This window comes from Anopheles moucheti, chromosome 3 (genome assembly GCF_943734755.1).
Source record: "Anopheles moucheti chromosome 3, idAnoMoucSN_F20_07, whole genome shotgun sequence".
Lineage (NCBI taxonomy): Eukaryota > Metazoa > Arthropoda > Insecta > Diptera > Culicidae > Anopheles > Anopheles moucheti.
This window is the reverse complement of record NC_069141.1, coordinates 85,573,578-85,591,463: the sequence shown is the minus strand read 5'-3', so window position 1 is coordinate 85,591,463 and position 17,886 is coordinate 85,573,578. Positions and strand designations below refer to the sequence as shown.

The following is a 17,886-nucleotide window of genomic DNA, read 5'->3' as shown; positions in this document are numbered from 1 at the left end:
ATGTTGTTCTGTCTTACTACGCCGGGCCGGAAAGCTTCCTCGCTTGCAGGAAAAGCTTCTTTTGTCTTACCCGCCTGCAGCGGCTCGGAAAAATGGTAAAGACAACAAATTAAAGTCAACATTACGGTTCTTCTCCGCAACCCCACCCCTTGGTATCGTATCCATGCACAGCACGAACAATTTACTGAGCAAGGGACAGTTAATTAGTTAATTGTCTCAGTACTGCCACCAAGCTGTCCAGTTTGGGCTCCGCAAGCCTGCAGCAGCGAGCTATGCTTTCGTTCCTGTTTTTTTCTTCCTTCCCTGGAGGAAGTGGAGCTTACGATGCGCGGCTACCATGGTTACCATTGCCAACCGAAACCTTTACCCACGAGGATGATGGTTTTGGGCTGGGTGGAGCTCTCACCCTCGGGAGATTCCAAGCGAGCCTGTGACAGAGAGTTGAATTATGAGATCACAACAGTGCCCAGTGTCCAGCGTGCGTTGTTGCCGCAGTAAAACCATACCCGACCGGGCGCTGTGTTCGGTCAAGTTTTAATAATAAACTGTTGCCCCCGTGGACGGTTAACTGGGCTGCGAAAGCAAATGGGACACGGGGACGAACGTCGACAAACTTCCGTCGTAAATCATTCTTCCAGCGTTATGCCATAAGCGTCATGTTTGGCCAGAGCCAGTCCCAGGATCGGTGCTGTTGAACGCGGCAGAAACATGCAGCGATTTGTTTGCCAACTCGGTACGGGTAGAATGGACGTCGGTGTCTTTTGGATGATCCGGTGTCGCTCCGGATGAAGGGTTCTGTATGCTGGTTGTCAGGTTGACCAACGCGGGCACAGCAATTGGTCATAATGGTGGTGATCGAGATGATCGCTCCCAAACCCCGATCGGCCGAGATCGGGCTATGATTGAACCCAACTCCCTGGGACACCGTGACTATGTGTGCAATATTTTATTCCTGGTCACGGCACCAGGTGCGCCACCGCCTCGAAGGTGCATGATTTATTGAATGATGCATGCTAATGGTACTGCAGTTCAAGTACTACGCTCCTCGGCTTTGGGATGCCTGGACAGTGGAAAATGATGGCGTGTTATTCTACACGACGTGGCAGGGTGATATTAACATGGCGGAGTACATATTGTGTACGTGTTCTTTTTTGTTTGTTTTCTCTGTGGCGTTTGTGGGAACAGCATGTGTTCCAGTTAAAGGGTTCATTGGACAAGTAAAGGTGCTCTATCTTTCTGCCGTGATGACCAAAACATCGGTAAAGTATACGAAATTCATTCAATTTCGCTTTCAAACTAGTCGCAATATTGCGATTAGTATTTTTGTTCTATTTCAGACATTTAAACTACGTTGGTTTGTTGTACAATTCAATTATTTTATAAGAATATGAGCTTGTTCCCCCGAAAATAATAATTTGTGGATATTTGGGGCTCTATCAATTCGATCTAACGTTAAAGATTATGGTGGATGTCCGAAGTTGAAGGACGCACAAGACATGAAGGCATTTCAGTAAAGGTTTGTAAAACCCTGTGGCGTAACACACTCGTCAATACGAATGCAAGTGTATCATAAATGCTCTCTGAAGAAAAGTAAAAGATCTTCATTAATACTATTAAGAAAATTTCAATAAATGCAAGAAGACTAATAATAATTAACAATGGAAAACGAGCTGGTTAAGAGCTTTTTAAAGGCTCGAATTGTCATAGCCTGCTTGGACTATTAGAACATTGTTGTTTGCAAAAGTGACATACCAAAAACGTGTACCAAAATAACGTGCGTTGCTTTTAGAATTTCATAGCAAAATCCCTTTTTTATCGAGCGTTATTAACAATTGGAGGAACATCTGGGAATTAACATCAAATTCCGACCTCTGTTAAAGCTGAAAGCAATTCTTAACTGATAGAAGCTTGTCTCGCTTCTCATTAAAATGTGTCTTTCAATGTAACTCATTATCTGTGTTCAAAGTATTCCAACGAAATTGTCTATTGTGAGTGGAAAAGGATTACAATTTTGGTAACAGTAACCATTAATTTGCAACACTTTTTGCACGTCGAACGACATTTCGCTTTACGAACAAAAGCGTATCATGCCTAAATTTCACCCGAAACTGTTCACAAAAGATGCACCATTTTGAGACAAAGAAATGTTTCTTCTGCCGGCAAATGACTTCCCAAGTGCACTCTAGGCGGAATAATGGAGAGTGCAGTTTGTTGGTTCGTTTGAAGTTGTTCTTCGCTGTGTGTGGCACATCTGAGGCCATACGGTAGCGGTGATGGAGAATTAAGAACCATTAGAAGTTACTGTGACTTGGTAGCGCCAACTACATTGGCCATTACTTCTTTCAAACGAAACATACATGAGCTGCACATAAAGGCCTTGCTCTGCCTCTCAGTCTCTCTTTCGTCTCCATTGCTCCGGTCCATTCAGTTCCGTTCGGTTCGGTGCTCAATTAAAATGCAACGTTCGTTGTACGGGCAGCAGTAACCAGAGCGACCGCAGAAATACGTTGGCCCCAAAAATAATGACCAACCGGAGGTGGGTAAAACGATTCCACCATGCCGTTCGGTGGTGCATCCGGCAACTGTGGAAGCGGCTTTCCCTATGGACGTTTTCACTTTTTCCAGCCACTCTGCGTCCCTGCGCCCCACGCCCTGGTTTTTGTGGTTTCGGCAACTTAATTGGTGTTAAGTTGCAATTCTGCCAATTTCGTACGAAATGAAAACATGCTCGATCGTACGGAATGAGCCTCAGGAAGAGAGTACCATGGATGGAAATCTGTTACGGGAGGACTGGAGGACATACCCTCCCCGAATGGGATGGTGTAGTTCAAAAGAGTTGCATATCCTGTCGGTACAGATAAAGCTGCTGGGACATAGTTACCTTGGCAATGTGTGTAGATAAACTGAATGAGTAGTAGCACACAAAAAATGCTTTGAAAAAGAGCAGTCGGGAATGGGATTCCTAAAGTTCTGACTGTCCAGCAAAAGGAGTAATGCGAGTTGTCCAGTTCAGTGTTTGCTTTTGTAATGCGAACTAGAACTCTTGGATGTAACCTTTTGATGATTGGTTGTTAAATACGATGGAGATTACAGGGATTAGATGGGATTGCCGGAAGCATGCGGAAAGAATAATCATTATGTGTTGAAGGCATGATAGCTTGGTAAAAGCTCTCTGTGTTCTTTTAGCTTGAACATTGGGGTTCTTTTAATTAAGCTTGACAAAGGAGACTTTATTAAACAACTTTAAAATATTATTCTCAATATTTCTCACTCTCTTGTGCATAGCATTGTGATTTCGAAACCATTTCGAAGCTTTTCGGGGCCATCTTCATGGTAGGAAAATTGTGAACTTGCCAAAACCGACCAATTTGGCCTAGTTACTTAGCAAACGGTCACCAACTAACTACGTCTAATAGCAATGTACCCTCCGTACCGAGCAGATATTAAAGCTCTGATTATAAAATATCAACCAATATCTGTCTCAACGCTGTCTGCCAACCGGCAACCAGCTCGTCTTCGTCAGGTGAAGGCACCAATCGTTTCTCGGCGGCCGGATAATGGTAAGAACAATTTCGAACAAATTGCCCCGCAAATAGTTCATCCGATGGCCTTTCGAGATACGTGCCCCTTAGGGAGATGGCGGATGGAAAATGCGAACTTCTGAGCGAAAGGGACTGACTGGGGGCGTTGCGATGTTTTATGTACCCCTGTTTGCGTTCCTCCACTCGCAGCATTCCGTTTTCCATCGCCTTTTAATAATTTTGTCTTCATCTTACCGTTTGACATTCTGACCCAGTGTCAGACGGGCTGTAGGGCGCGCCCAAATTTTTCCTTCCCTTTCCGTTGATGATTTGCGAACTCGGAAAGAACGAGCGAGAAACAATGATAGCACGAAAAGATCAGACCACTTTTCTCGAGGTGTTCCAGTTATTTTTCTGGTGCGGTCGGGATTTGCAAGGATTTCTGTGAGCAAAATGCGAAATACATTGCTCCATTTCGCAAAAGCCGTTTTCGTGACGTGATGGCGTTCGAACAGGTTGTAAACGCGCCGTGAGATAAGATAATGACAGCGCCACTTGATATCCAGGTGTCTGGAATATTCCGGCACTCCTTTTTGGAAGCGGGGAGGGGGGCCGGAAAAAAGGGTTGAAGCAGAATGAAGCGATGACTTCCTTCACTGTTGGACGTGCTTTGTACTGTTTGTAAGAAAACAAAAATAAAGGGCCAACCGCAAGGGGGGCGGCTTTGGAGAGGTGTTTGGCACCACTTTTCACTTAATGATATTTTCATGCTTAAACTTGAGGTATGACGATGATGATGGTGATGATGATAAGATCTTGTTGCTTGTTTAGACAAAAAGAGGTTGTAACGAGGAGCAACGTCGCATTTTCACTTCTTGTTCATTTAGGTTTTTCACGAAGCCAATCAATCTAAACCGTCTAACCGAGTGCAAGTGCTTTTCCCAACGTAAGCGTGAAATGTGCTCTAAATTTATAATTCAATAAACCCAATTTCCTTAATGGTTTGGCGAAATGAAACTTTCCGGATTATGATCTGTTATCGGTTAGAGATTTATGCGGTGGAAATTGCTGTTGCGATTGGTGAATCATGTTTGCATGCAAGTGGCCGTAAAGAGTGACAAGCGTTTAAGCTCCGTTTTTCCCCTCTGACAAACACACAAATCCATGAAGCAGGGTTGGGATTTTAGCTTTGCTTTTTACCGCTTCTCACCCGACACAGGAAACACGCTTAGCAGATGTTTAAATCAAACAAAAATATTTGCACAACCCAGCGACTGGAGGGACCGGCGGGACGCCCGGTCCTATTCGTTTGTTGCAGAAAAAAGTGGGTCACAAATTTGCATTTTAAACTGATAAAAACTTTTCGATTCCAACTAATTATGCGGCCCGAAAATCGAAATCCAAACCAGGGGGAAAGACAAACAAAGCCCTCCCAAAAAAGAATGGCGGTCTCTGTCTGTCTTGTGCGGATGATCGGCAGATCATCGTATAGTTAGCCGTCTCTGAACGAAACCGTGGGAAATTGTTGGTTGTGCGTGTGTGTGTGTTTGATTTCCTTCGGGGCAGTACCGGCTTCCGACACAACAGCATTCTGGACGGCGCTTGTACTGGAGTTGTTTTTATTTTCCCTTAAACCCGGCCAGAGAAAGAAAACACCAAACTTCACTTTCCGCACTTCGCTTTCTAGCGGCGTTACAACGGAACAAAGTAAAACATTTCATCTCACAGCACAATTGTTTCACATTGTCGGTTCCTTCGTAGGGCGAATGGGTGGGAGGGGGGGGGGGGGGGGGGATGTGAGTAAAAATATGCTGTACCTCTTTGGTCAAATTTTCCACGGCAAGGTGGGGCCCGTTCCAGCCCATTTACGGCTCATTCTAGCCATTTCTCGAACGGTACGGAACAATACTGAGGGCTCTGAAGCTAAACAAAAGACGGAGAAATAATACAACTGGATCAACTTAAAAATGCGTCAGCCACCGGACAAATACGAAAACGCACAAAAACAACGCGAACAACGGCAAGAAAATGTCGGGAAAGTCAATGGTGTTTTTGTTTTGGTTTTGTTCGCAAGAATCAGAAACGAAGCTGGAGTTAAGAAGCGTAAAGAAGGGCGAGTCCGGGGGGTAGAAAAGCCGTAGGTGGAAAAGCAATGGAAACTGGAGCACAAAACTGACACCGTACGGATCCGGTGGCCGAAAGCGGTCCACCTACAAAAGCGAAACGCGAACGGTTGACCGACATGTTGTTGCCGGCCCAAAAACTCGTACACGCCATACACACCCCCACACAAAGCCCTTGAAAGGGAAACGATGGTCAGGGCACAATAAGAAAGAAAACAAAACAGTGCAGTTCTCTCACGAAATGCGTCATAAGCGCAAGACACACGGGACACATGAAAGGAAACGTACACAGGCAGACGGTGGAGGAAAAAAAAACAAGCTAAACAGAACGATAAAAAACCAACAATGTCTACATATACTTTACGAGTGAACTTCACATCACATTCATACGTTTTATGTTGAGGGTCGCCATTGTTAATCAGTCACGCCGCCATCGATCGTGAGGCGTCGTAAGGGGGTAGCGTGGTGGGTGGGTGGGTGGTTGTTTTTCCTTTTGTTTTCACACTGACCACCATCAAGAAGAGGTTGTAAAACAGTGCTTTCGCACCGTCATCGGCCTAAGATGACGGTTGCTTTTAATTCTTTCCACCTTCCCGTGGCGTGGAGTGCGTATACGTTAGCGCACACTTCTAAACGTGCATCTGGGAATCCCACAAAGAAGCAGTATGATCCGTCTCTTATTGCTCGGATGGTTCAAATTTGAAATTAATTTTAAAACAAACGTTAAACAGGAATTATCAAACACGAGGTTACAATATTAAGTACATTAATTAACGAAATTTAATAATTAAATAATTAAGACCAAAGTTTTATGTTGCTTCTTCTGTCATTGCAGATCTATTTTTAGGACATCCTTTATCTGTCCAATTAGATTAGATCTAGTATTCATGGTGTAATTGACGACATGGACGACATTCTCAAAATGATGATCGGCTATCCATCTTTCTAGCCAAATTCATATCCAAATGCATAACGGAATATTCCTGCTTCAAGTCCAGGTTTGAACCCAGCCCAGACGTGACGTGTGAATCTAGCGATATAAGTAATAAAATTACTATATTTCACACCTTCTTCTGAATACTTTCACCGTACTCGTCAGCATTTGCCTTGCGTGAAGAAAGTCACAGTAACATCCCCTAAATCTCCATGCCCTTGAATTTAAATCATTCCTCTGGATAAGTAGACAAGGTACGATTAATTGCTTATGATTTTATCTAAGCGCGTGTTGTTTATATTTCCAAATACAAACAGACAAGCCACAGAAACAAAGTAGCCAAAGCATAAAATCAAAACGTCCGATCATTATTATTTAGAGCTGTCAAAAAACAATTTTTTTCTTCTAAAATATAACCGTTGAACCGTACAGCGACCCTGTGCGGTTGCAAAATGTTTGCATCATAAATAATGCTTTGTGCAAAAGTTGTGCTTTGCTATCGCGAAAAAACGGGAGCGAGGACACCAAACGGAACGTCAGGTCGCCGATAAGGTGGCCATTATTCTGACACAAGCGAAGAAGATTCATTTGTGGGGAGGTATTTTTTTTCTTGCCCATTCTTCAATTCTCCCGTGGAATGTCCCGTCACTGTCAGCCGATTTTCATGCATAAAACTTAAGCTAAAGAAGAAGGGCCCTCTCGGAAGGGCTGTGTGAAGGAAGACTTGCTGATACCGAACGACATGGCACCGCAGCCCGCCAAGATGTGCCATTATTCGTAACTCCCAAGTGTCCAATGTGGCACGGATCAGCGTGTAGCTGAAGAAAGAAAATCACAAACAAAGGAAGAAGCACATCATTCGTCATTAGTAATCATCGATTCGGTTCGTTCCGATTAGCTTTCCGGCTTGATCGGTGGGAGGGTTCGAAGGGAGGGATGGTTCGAGGGGGTTGTCTGGTGTCAGAAAGGGTTGCAGTCAGCAACAGGCGCCACCGGATCGGAACCATTCAATCATTAAATCCACCGGTCGCTGTTCGTGGTAGCAGGTCGTGCGGAACCGTCAAGACCCTTCTTGGGACTTTGCGCCCCGTGTAACGGTGGTGACGACGTACGTGTGCCGTGTTTGTGTGTGAGAAGCGTGGGAGAGGATGCTCCAATAGCGGCACAATATAACAACGGACATTATCCGCACACGATTGAGCCGCTGCGACAAGTGTGTAATTCAATCTCGCTTTACTTTTAGATGACAGGCAGCAGCAGGCCGCCATTCCTAGAGCTGGCCACGCGTAATGCTGGTGACGCATGTTTCTGTGGCAAGGCAAAACACACCAACGCATTTCGGGTGGCATATTGCATGGAAATGTGCGCAAAAAAAACCCCAACTGTGGTTTGGAGTTCCACGGGACTTTAGCGGATAAATCGGGACGTGACATTCGATCGGTGGCGAGGTATGGCCGGGGAACCGAGAAGAACAGGAATTCGTTTTGGTTGAGCTTGTAGCTACAAGGTACAAGTGTAAATGAAGGCTTTAGTACATTCGGCCGGAATCAGACCATGACGATGAGAGAGGGCGAGAGGGCACGGGCAAGACCGCGGTCAGGACGTGAACTATCGCCCTGCTGAGTCGTTACAAGAACAACAAACGCAATCAAGCCACACACTCTTTCTCTGGCGCGCCGTATGGAATTTGATTGTTTTTTCATGTCGATTTTGTTGTCTGCATCCTTTCCTTTCTGCCCCACAATTTCTCCAACGGTGGACAGATGTTCCGGATTTCGCGAGTGTTTGCGCGCGAGTGTGTGTGTGCGCAAAATGGAGTGGTTCTCGATCCGGGTGGTCTTCCGTCTGGAAGCAGCGGGACAAAGTCAACACGATCCGGTACGCATCTTCTGAAGTGTTCTCCTTCGATTAGGTGACGCCGTCATTTGTTGTGATTGTGTGCGGGGAAAGGATGAGTGAGGCTACACATCCGGCACCCGGAAATCGATCTAGCTCAATACACGGGGTTTCCTTTTCACGCTTATAGGACACCAGCAGCGAGCCGCGTATCGAATAGGAACAGCGTTGTAATCGAACATTCGAACATCGGTCACACCAACAGCAGTGGCGTCTAATGACTTTCCTATCCCATCAGCAGCCAGTCCTGCTCCAGAAAAACGCCAATTTCCATCTCCCAATACAACACATTTGCATAGCAATAGGAGGTTTCCCTACGGTTCCAGTACACTACCCACTAGGCAGATGGTGGTTCGGTAATCATTACACGCCATTGGCTTCTCATATTCCTGGCGCCTCCAGTCTGGGCCGTTTAAATTCAGGACGCATTAGCAAATGTGGGATATGGAAACGAAAGCACTGGAACAGGTTGTCTTCATTTGGAGCATCCGCCACCCCGTGTGTTCGCCCCTGGGGTGGACCATTTTTCCTCATGCAAAATCAACCCCATGCCTCCATCGATAGGAGATCGACATTCGATCGATTTCCGTCCGGGACCTCACACGGATCGGAATTGGCCGGGCACGGCACAAAAGGGATGCATGGGTTATACTACCTTAGCCGGAGCGGAGTGGAATTATCATAATTATGCGAAAACCCAATCCACTGCCCGTCAGACGCCCCTTTTTTGGTGGCATTTCTTGTTTAGAATTTCGAGGATGTGCTTAGCTCGCAAATCAACGCGCAGAAGAGGATCTTTCGCATACTGAAAAGGGCCATTTAATTGGTGTCGTGCTGTGTTTGCGCTTCGTAAAACACGCCAACGTGCCAAGCATTATTTATGAGCGCAAAGTGGTGTAGCTGTTTTTGGCGTAGAAGAAAAACGCACCAACGGTTCACAGAACGTTGTGTCCCGACGTCGGGACATGTTCCCATTTCAATGTGGCTAAATATTGATCCGCCCGATAAGGAATTCAATTTACCGAATGTTGCGGCGAATAAAATCAATTAAATTTTACGATCGGGATAGATTTTCTAAATTATTGGTTCATAGGACACATCATGCCATTCCATCGAGTCCGTCTATCGAATCGATGAATGAGAAATTAACACCACGATCATCTTGGAACGTTAAAGCGTACCCCTTTTTCGGGGATGAAAACTGCATTTTTATGATACAGATCAGGGGGGTTGGCAGTTTGTCTAAATTCCCATCATTTGCTATGCTAATGGGCCATTAAATAGCAAAGACAGGTTTTTTTTTATACCGCCAAGCTTTTATTCCTTAGAAAACCACGCTAAGGCACAATTTTTATCGGAAAGTTTCTATCGCAAAACAAGTTTGTTTTAATTTCGAAGCCTAACGAAATCATTAGGTTTTGATAATGCGTGAGCACATTTCGGAAACCACGCCGCTGCCAGATGCAGATGGGTTGGAACTTGTTTCGTTAAGTTTGAACATGATGAAGACAAAACCGTGGGATATCACACCCTTTATCATAAAGCTGTCTTTGGCTGAGCATTATGCAGTTTTGAATTACTCTCCGAAAACCAGTTGTAGTGAATGACTTTTCATGGAAGGCATGAAAAGCTGCTAGGTTCAGCCTATCTTTTTACACAAATGCAACCATTTTTGTTGGAAAATTACTTACCAATTGGATTTCCGCAGTTTAATTTTATCTGCAATTTGAGAAATAAATAAAATTAGATGAATTTTATCAAATTTATGCTTTTTAATTAGTATTTGTGATTCATTTTATGATCGATGATGAAGATAGTTGAGCAAATATTAAGACATTTCTTAGGATTAGGATTAGGATTAGGACATCAGGATTAGGAACGTAGGTTAGTTGTAGTCAAATGACGTGTAGATTGCAGTTGTCCCTCTTTAGTTTTAGTAAATAAGTTGAAAAAACTAAATTTTGAATCTTCAACTTATCAGCCGTATCTGCCAAACTGTTACACGAATTAAGCCGAATCCATGACTAGAGTTCACTCCGATACCCTTCCGGATATCAAGATTAAACGGATTAATTATTGCAGCGAAAAGGGATATTTTTTATCCACCTAGAACATCCAATACATAATACAGATTGACAGTGCACGGTTCACTTTTCAAGCTCGATTAAACTGTTCAACCCGATTCCTATCGCACCAAGAGTCGATATAAATCAACATCCGCTTTCCCTTGCTTCCAACGATCGCTGCTAATCGTGACACAAACCTCAAATAGAGATATACGTTTGGACATAAAACATGTACGAACGGCAAACAAATTAACTGTGATCCATTCACAGCATCAAACGTCATAATGAACCGAAAATTCCATCGCAGAGCCAATGCGGCCACAGTTCATTTGTGGGGCGGATTGGTGGGCTCTGGTATGCTGTGGGTAGTTTTATTTTTATCCCAGGCAGAAAAGTAGATGCAAAAGCAAATTCATTCACCATTGGAATGTCAGGTTTGATTGTGATGCGTACAGCGCGTTTGGAGGGATGAAGATTAAATTAATTTAAATATCATCCGAATCTCTCTCCCCCTCTGATAAAAATCCCGCACGGTACAACGGATTCAAAACATTGGCTCGTTGTTGGGCCATACTGATGCTACTTTGTCGTACTACGAAAAAAAAAGCTCCATTTCGACCCTTCAACCGTGGGGTTTATGGATAGTGGTCGTGGCAGCATCGACTCTCGAAATATCAAAAGTCAATCAGCACCAGCTTATGGCCAAACGGCTCGTGAACCTGTCACCCGACCGGGCGGTTAATGAAGATTGAAAGACGCGCTTCAGGGAGGCGCGCGGTTCGCGGGAGACGATTGAGCTGCCCATCATCCGATTATTATGCTACAGATTGGACAGTACTGTCCGAGTGCGAGTGAGCTGACGCCCGGCGGACGAGTTCATTAGGGGATGCGACTCCCTCTCCCATTTTGGGGCTCCGATGTGAGAGGTTGATTATCGAGGTGCGCTCCACCTCGGAATGGCATAAATCGTGAAGTAACATAAAAGTTGATCGTGTAAGGAGAAACAAAACTCGAAAATCAACCCCACCGAAAACCCGTTTATGGTGTGACCAGGCCGCCCGGAGGGTCAAGAAGAAGCGTTCGTCACGAGCATCATGGGTCGGAGCGGTAAAAATCGCGGCAAATCGGTGTCATGACGAATTGCATGCAGCAGCTCGAAGCCGGTCAGTTCGTTCGTGCCTGGCACTCAGCTGCACTTGCACTTTTTGTTCGCTTGACTTTTCATTGCATTTTGGCTCAGTTCGCCAAGCGGGCTGGGTACGATAAGGCATCAGGTCGGTGGAGGGAAAATCGAAATTTAAAACTCAACATGCACCATTTCGGGCCGTCCCAGAACCGGCCAGAATCGTGCAGCGAAGCATCGCCGTCAGATGCAATCATTAATAAATGCGTACAAGAGGCAGTGGTCTGGCATCGGGACGGTTTGCCATTTTACCTTCATCATCGCACCGGCGAAAGGAACATCCGAACTAACTGGGACACTGGACTTGTTCCATGAAGCATGCCGAGCCTGCCGTTCTTTCCCTCTCTATCGCTTTAGCTGTTCAGAACGCAAACGGCGAGAAGGAAGATTTTGTTTACTTTTTCCCTATCTGCGGCGACAGGTTTCCGGACAGCACGCTTTGCTGGGCAGCAGATCGACGCCTCCCCAAGCCGCGTCGCAACTGCACAGGAAGGTGGTGCATCATCGGGCTTTGCTTTTTGGACGAAATGTGTGTCAGAAGCGCCGATTTGCGGGAATCGGTGTCATGGTGGCAGGGGCGGAAGGAGTCGCAGTACAAGAACGATAAATCGACAATCCTGCCTGCCCTCGCTCGGTCAACGTGATGCTGCACGGAAGTAGGTTCGATAACGGAGATTCACAATCGATTCGTTTGCTGTACCGGAGCGCTGGTTCCGTTTTAGCGTTGTTGAGGCTGGGCCAGTGGCAGTACTTGGCCGCAGGAGTGCTTCACAGGTTGAATTGCTTGCACGCAAGGACCGAGTGGAAGTGTTTCGGATGGTTCCAGCAACCAGTTCCGAACCGCACGCATCGATCGAAATCGATCGATTAGGTTGTGGGGAAATGGACGGGTACCCCGGCCAGGTTCCTAACTGGACCTCTGGTTACGGGACAAGCGAAGAAATGACCTGGAATTGCATCTCCTTAATGAAGATTAACATATTTGCGTGAGGGACGTAAACCGTTTTTGCCAATAATTGAGACATGGCGGGTGAGGACGTATCGGTCACGAGCTGGTGGTGCGTTTACCCTTACGCATAACATTTCCGTTCAATTGGGGTTGTAATGGAAAAAGACATCATCCAGCCTTATGTGATTGCATATCAAGTTTGCAACCGGTTAAAACGGTTTCATAGCAGTTCTTCACCGTGAGTCATAGTGCTGAACAATTCTTTTGTATTTAAAACTAAAGGACCTTTAATATACGTTCCTGTCAGACTTTGTGTTGTTTATTTTGAAGAAATATCATCATCTTTTTTAATAACGAATATTCTTTATTTGAAGCACCAAGCCGTATAACTTACCACGAATGACAGAGTTGGAGCATAGTAAAAAGGTTGAAATAGAAAGTGTTGAAACATCATACACTTAGCGTGAAAAACAACCCTTCAATCGACCCCTATTAGTGATGCAGTTCAGCATTACTTCGAGTGGCAAAAAAGCAGCATCCTCTTCATCGTACTTCACCTGTTGCGAGATCGATTTATAGAAAACACCAGCATGAAATACGATGCCCGAGGCGATTTCACCTGATTTCAGTCATTTCAAGTTGCGAGCCGAAGGTCAACAGTGACCGGAGGATTCGATTCGAAGCAACGCATTCCAACGCTTCATTAATCAGTTCATTATGGGTTGACCAATACCACGCTCAATGCGATGCTTCGCTCAACCGATTCGGTTGGGTGTTAAATTATTTTCACTGTTGATTGCAAATATTTGATAAAACTGTTTCGTTCGCACAGTGAGCTAAAGAAAACGGCAGCTGTGGCTGTGGTAGAAATAGTTTTCCCCCCATCGGACGTGGCCATTAATCATTCACCAATTGCTCTTAATGTCAATTGACAAGTTTACCCGTGCTGCTCTTCTTAATATTGCCTCGTAAACACACTTTCCCGCGTTCGTTCACATCCTGCCCCGTTTAGTTTGGTCACGTGCTACTGTTCCGTTTGTTGAGCGAGCAACACTTTCCCATCCGAAAACATACAAACGGCAAAAAAACAAAGTGAAAAGGTAATGTAAACCCTACGCACTTGACCGGCTTGATCTGTCCGGGGCCGATCGATCGAGCGCACCACCCCATCACGGGAGGAAATTTAAAATTCACCACAACGCACATGGCCCAATTCGGGACGGAATGGTGGCGGCCGGGTTGAGGTGGTTGCGCTTTCGATTGGGCTTGTATCTCATTACTGCGCTGCGTTGATTTAATTCTTCTCGCTTCACCATTCGCGACTCGTTTCGTATTGTCCAGTAGGGAGGAGAAGTTTTCTGCGTATGTGTGATGATTTCATCTTGCTGCCTTTTTCCTTGAACCGTTGCTGCACCGATCGGTTTTGGGGTTGTTTTAGAGAGGGCAGTCGAAAACAAAGCTTAAACATACACGTCTTCCTTCCACAAAACCAACGGATATTACTCATATTTCCCCTGCTCACGAAACAACGCACGAGAGGCACACGCAGAACCAAAGCCAATTCATCCAGCGGAAATTCATTACTAGCTTCTACTGCCCCATCGCGTAGCCTTCGTATATGGATCGTACACATCCTCGTCGCGAAGGAAAGGAGGAAGTTCATTAGCTGGTACAGTGGCCCAGCTCCAGCTCGATAGGCCAAGGTTTGCGCGAATTCAAGGCTACAGCTTCCAGTATTTCTTCGGCATATTTATCATTCAGTTCGAGGACCACCCACCAGAGGGACGAGATGCAGGGCTTTCAAATTCAGGGTCAGGGGCTAACGAGTTTATTGTTTCGATGATGGAAATTAAAAGTAACAACGAACAAAAAAGAAAACTGGAACAACTATTTCTCAAAGATCAACCGATCGAGATGCATCACTTACATCCCCTCTCCACAACAAAAATACGCAAAAGAAACCGAAAAAAAGCTTAACTCCAAATCGGGATTCATTAGCGGAGGGTGAACGATTTCGGTTTCCTGCCATTTCCACTTAATCGTTCGCCCACAAATCAGCGGAAAATGATTTACAGCTAATTTGGGACCCCCTTCACCTTGGTCAGCATTTTGGGGGATTTTCGCTTCGCTCTTTCTCTTTTTGTAAGGGGACGAGAGGAACATTATGTCGCGCTGTCCGGAGCTCATGATGGGTTCGCAGCTCTTTCTAAATAGTTCACGAAAAGCGTCCAATTTCCTTGCATCGTTTGGCACTGTGGGTCGCTTTCTTTGTGAGCGGGTAGTACAATGAATTAAAACGAAGAAAAAAAAAACACTTTCCATGGTTGGATATTTTCCTTTCCCTTCTTTTGTTTTACTTCGCCCGAACCACAACACCCGCGGTGATATCTTTATGGTGCTTTATGTTATTTGGCACGCGAATGTGTCCGGGTTTATCCATCCCCCCGGGTGGAGGGGACAAAGCATAAGACAATGGGTTTGCTATTTTGTAGGAATTTTGTCGGAATTGTTAATTTTAATTTTTTACCATTTTTACGCTCTTTTCTTCGGAGGGCGAACCGATCGATGCTATCTTTATCTTAGCGGGCGTCCAGCGAAAAAAAAAATGCCGGACCCAACGGTCCGGGTTTTAGCGACGTTGGCAAATTGATTTCGAACAGACGAAATGGGGGCACCACGAAAAAACGAAACAAGATGGATTCAATACCCATGGCTCGCAGGAAAGCTCGAATGAGTGAGAGACCGACAAAATGTGTCCCAAGCGGTGGTGCCGTTTTTTGAGTGATTTGTTGGACAATGATGTTCGGAATGTTCGGTGGCTCCCGGAATCCTTGTCCCGTTCGGGCATTCGGCATGCCTATCACACGCACCACGATGACAGCGATGGCTAGGGGAGGTAATATTTTACGAAATATTTGAATATTCAAATGTCCAACACCGATCGCCGTCGGTTGAGCTCGAAGGCACACGGGAGAGCCTGCCGATCGTGCAGGATACCGGACAGGAAACGGTCGGTGAATTCCGTGGAACCAACCACCACAACCGGGCCATTAAACGCTCCGGTTCAGGTTAATTGCCAATCAAAATGCCATTGCCAAGTGGCAAATTACGATAGGCCCCCAAAATTTTGCGCGAAAGTTCGTAAACGCTCGACAGTTGACCATCGGGGCACAATTGATGGGCTGCCGGAAGCTCGTAAAAAATTCATCCTTTCTTCGGTGTTTCATCGTTCGCGCGGCTGTTTTGATGGCCGCCCGGAGACGTTCATGGAAAGGAAGAACATTTGGCCGTTTGGAGCATTAATTTAACATGCTAATTATGAGCCCCGGCGTTTCATTCCTTGCACGTGCTGCTTGCCATGCTGCCGTACAACAGGGTGAAACGAGTGCCCGTTTGGTGCAACATGACCCTTAAACGCTCTTAAAACAATGAACTGAGATTTAATAAAGCAGTATTCATCCGCAAGAAGAAAAACAACACTCTTCCTGCTTCAACCCCAATAAAGGCAGGGAGGAAGTAAAATCTGATTCGGAACAAATCCTCCATCACTTACTTTTTTTTTGCTATTGTTTTTTGCCACCTAGAAAGTTTTCCAGATTTCACTCGCTAGAGGATACCATCGAAGGTATTAGGAGCGTTTAATATCCAGTTACCGAACGGGCACGGGTGGACTTAAACGAAACTACTTCCAGGCTACGTCCATCGTGCTATGCGATACGAATTCGAGGGATTTGCTGCAAGTTTTTCTTCATAAACTGTGCTCACGCGCCATCCAAGGTTAGCAACCGTGGCCGGAGTGGTCCGAGAAAATCTCTGCACTGAGCTAAGCTTTCCGATATTAGTTCCGAGACGGATGAGAAGTACGGTTTTCCCGGGCATTTTGTTCGAGCTAGCGTTCCAGTGCTTGCTGCAAAATCGGATCGTACAATAAATCTTTGTGTACTTCTTTTCGCTGGAGGCAATCTAGCCGCTCTAGATTGGAACTTTGTTTTGAGTGATCCGTCCACAGCGGACATTGTCAATACACCTCTACCATTGATTTGCCATCCAGCTCAAATGGAGTAAAGCTGTTAGTTTTACTTTCTTCCATCAGTTTGAACTACCATTTTCAAGCAGGCATAACCATTTCTTACCACTCCACGAAAAAGTCCTTGAAGCGATCAGAAGTAGTTGTAATTGTAGCGCCTGGCGGGAAAATTGTCCGTCTTCCGGTGAGCTGACGTTTTCCATCCGCCCCGGGCGTAGATATCGCATTGCTTGTTTGCTTTCGCTGTCCGATTACTACGCCATTTGGCTTGATCGTTCTTCCCTTTGACCGCGTTGTGGCGCGTCATGTGGCCTTATTCCGTCCTACAAGGGAACACACGAATCCCTCAGGGAAGAAGCTTTGCAGACGGGGCGGGAAATTCAATTATCATAAACCGAGGCAGTTTTGGGTTAGCTTGTCTGGTCGCATTCGAGCTACAGCTTCGGGCAAAGCTTATCCGCTTTTTGAGATGAAAATTAAAGAGAAAAAAAGGCACGCTTACTTTAGGCCGCGAAGCACTACCGAAGCTTAACCTTGACATCATTGTCAAAGTCGGTTAGGATAATTATGTTGCGTGACAGTATCCCTTAGGGAGTACCGTTGTCAGCGGAAGTTACCGGCCCAACAACAATCGGAACGGCAAACAGATGGGGTGCAAAGTGTTCGTTGAAGAATTAGCACTTTACTTGATTGATAATGCGCTTCAGCCTTTGGTCTGCGCTAAAAGTTAATTGATTTAATCGCTTGGTGCTAACAAATAGATTTTGATGAGAGTTTTAAATCTCAAAAAAAGTGTAACAGAAGTAATTAACGTACCTTTCATAGCTATGAAGCTAATTTTCAAGGTAAACTTAAAGTGCAATTCACGCGATCCTTATGAAAAATATTTAAACACTGACGAGTGAAGGGAAGCTCATTCGATTTAACTTTGAAATCAATTTGAGCGCTAATCAATCTAAATTTGGTTCATTGTGCTGAACACGCACAATGAATTCGTGCTTGACTATTTTTTGGTATTTATATTTTTTCTATCATCCATCATAATTATCGATTACTCCGAACCTTCATGGCACATGGATAGTGATTTGTGTAATTCAAGAATATAATTGTAATGGAGTACAATTATCTATGGCCGATTGTATTGTACGACTAATCACGTTTGTTTTTCATTATTACAAAGCACATAA

The 17,886-nt window shown here is 45.1% G+C and overlaps 1 protein-coding gene across 1 annotated transcript in view; it reads right to left on the bottom strand.

The window, feature by feature from the left end:
- Positions 1-17,886, bottom strand: part of LOC128302208 (uncharacterized) — a 79,243-nt gene that overhangs the window by 12,118 nt on the left and 49,239 nt on the right. The window contains exon 4 of the mRNA XM_053038968.1: positions 10,166-10,193. The gene's annotated coding sequence lies outside the window, so the exon portion shown is untranslated. The remainder of the gene's footprint in view (positions 1-10,165; positions 10,194-17,886) is intronic.